This window comes from Neovison vison, chromosome 4 (assembly GCF_020171115.1).
Source record: "Neovison vison isolate M4711 chromosome 4, ASM_NN_V1, whole genome shotgun sequence".
Lineage (NCBI taxonomy): Eukaryota > Metazoa > Chordata > Mammalia > Carnivora > Mustelidae > Neogale > Neogale vison.
Window position 1 is genome coordinate 159198890 of NC_058094.1, and position 2440 is coordinate 159201329.

General features: G+C 35.3%; 1 pseudogene; it reads right to left on the reverse strand.

The window, feature by feature from the left end:
• Positions 1–2008: 2008 nt before the first annotated feature.
• On the reverse strand, positions 2009–2186 carry LOC122905595 (annotated as a pseudogene).
• Positions 2187–2440: the final 254 nt, after the last annotated feature.

The following is a 2440-nucleotide window of genomic DNA, read 5'->3' on the forward strand; positions in this document are numbered from 1 at the left end:
AACAGTTTGGATGCCTTTTATTTACTCTTCTTGACTGATTGCTGTAGTTAGTTATGTATGTAGTTATGTTGAATGAAAGTGGTGAAAGTACACATTCTTGTCTTATTCCTGACCTTAGGGGAGAATATCTCAGTTCTTTACCATTGAGTGTGATGTTAACTGTGAATTTTTTTCATATGTGGCCTTTATTATTTTGAAGTATATTCCCTCAAATGTACTTTGTTGAGGGTTTTTTTTTTTTGTTCATGAATGAAGTCATACTTTGTCAAATGTTTTTTCTCATCTATTGAAATGGTCATATTATTTTTATCCTTTCTCTTGTTTTAAAAAGATTTTACTTATTTATTTGAAAGGGGGGGTAAGGAGGGGTAGAATGAGAGGGAGAAGCCAACTCCCTGCTGAGCAGGGAGCCTGATGTGGGGCTCCATCCCAGGACCCTGAGATCATAACCTGAGCTGAAGGTAGATGCTTAACAACTCAGCCACCCAGCTCCCCATATTCCTTCTCTTATTGATATGATGTATTCTGTTGATTGATGAATGATTATGAAACCAGCTTTGCACCCTGATAATAAATCCCACTTGGTTATGGCAGACTATTTTTTAATTTATTGTTGGGTTTAGTTTGCTAACATTTTGTTGAGGATTTTTGCATCAGGGTTCATTGGAGATACTGGCCTGTCATTCTTTTTTTGTTGTTTCTTTTTTTTTAGTTTCTTTATCAGGGCTGGCCTCATAGAATGAATTTGAAAGATTTCCTTCCCCTTCTATTTTTTGTAATAGTTTGAGAAGAATAGGTATTACCTTTTCCTTCAATGTTTGGTCAATTCACCTGGGAAATTGTCTGGTCCTGCACTTTTGCTTATTTGGGGTTTTTTGATTACTGATTCCATTTCCTTGCTAGTAATTGGTATGTTAAAAATTTCTATTTCTTCCTGATGCAGATTTGGGAAGTTACAGGTTCTGAGGATTTTGTTGTCAATATAAAAGTAAAAGTTTCTTTTTTTAATCTAAAATATTGGTCATCTAACTCAAATGAGCATTTTATGGAGGTGTAGTTAGATCACCTGAAAGAACAAAGAGCTAGGACTTCATCAGACTTAAGAAACAATTTAGATCCAGAGCAGGTCAGAAATGTCTTATCTCACTACCTCTATTCAACATTGTATTGTAGAGTCTAGCCAAGACAATTAAGCAAGAAAAGGGAGTAAAGAGTATCCAGGTTGAAAAGCAAAAAGTAAAACTATTTTTGTTTGCAGATGCAGACAATCTTCTATATAGAAAATCCTAAGGAAACCATTAAAATAAGAAACTATTAGAACTAACAAAGAAGTTTAATAGGTTGTAGAATACAAGATCAATATACAAAACCAATTATATTTTTATTTCCTTGCAATAAACAGTCCAAAACTAAAATTAAAGAAACAATACCATTTATAATAATATTAAAAAGAATGAAATACTTGGGAATAAATTTAACAAAGGAAGTGCAAAGCTTATAGTCAGAAAACTCCAAAACATTGTTGAAAGAAATGAAAGAACACCTAAGTAAATATAAAGACAACCTGTGTTCAGGGATCAGAACACTTAATATTGTAGGAGATGACAACACTCCCCACACTTATCTGCAGATTTAATGTAATCCCTATCAAAATCTTAACTGATATCTGATCCTAAAACTGATATTGAAATGCAAGGATCCCAGAATATTCCAGACAATCTTAAAAATTAAGAACAAAGTTGAAGAACATACTCTCACTTCCTGATTTGGGAAAGTGGGAAGAGTATTGGCAGGAAAGATAGAATCTGAATATTCCTTCCACGCTTGTGGTTATGGATTTTAAATGAGTCTGGTCAATGTAGCTGATACCTCCGAGAAGCGAAAGGTGTTTATAAGGGAGCTTTAGGGTAGTGGGGATACAAACAAACAGAAAATAGAGCAATAAATATAATCAATAAGTAAGCTAGAGGTAAATATTTGACTTCCTTTTATCTACAAAATCTTGTCCCATGCTTTTCTTTTTCCCTATGTTAGGAAAAAAATGTCTGTATCATTTATTAATCCCAGCTGGATACAGTGGCATCTCCAAAAATAATCTTTCTCTCTCCCACCTTTCTTTCTTTACCTTGTTCTACTCTCAGGTAGGATCTCTACACTTGATCTTAGCCAAAAGGCCGAGAAGCGATCAGGTAGGATCTCTATAGATCTCAATTAAGATCTCCAGTCACACAGTGTCTTGCCCAATGTTGCTATAGATCTGGTTCTTGCTAACAGAGTATGCTTTCATGGGCATGTCAGATATGAGTCCTGGCCGAGCCTTCTGGACCCTCCGCAAAGCTGTCTCAGTCACTGTCCTTACCTGTCAAAGTCATAATCTTTGATGGCCATACGCTGTGGACAGCTGGTGGAGAAATGAATAGTGTGCTTCACCCTTTCACCT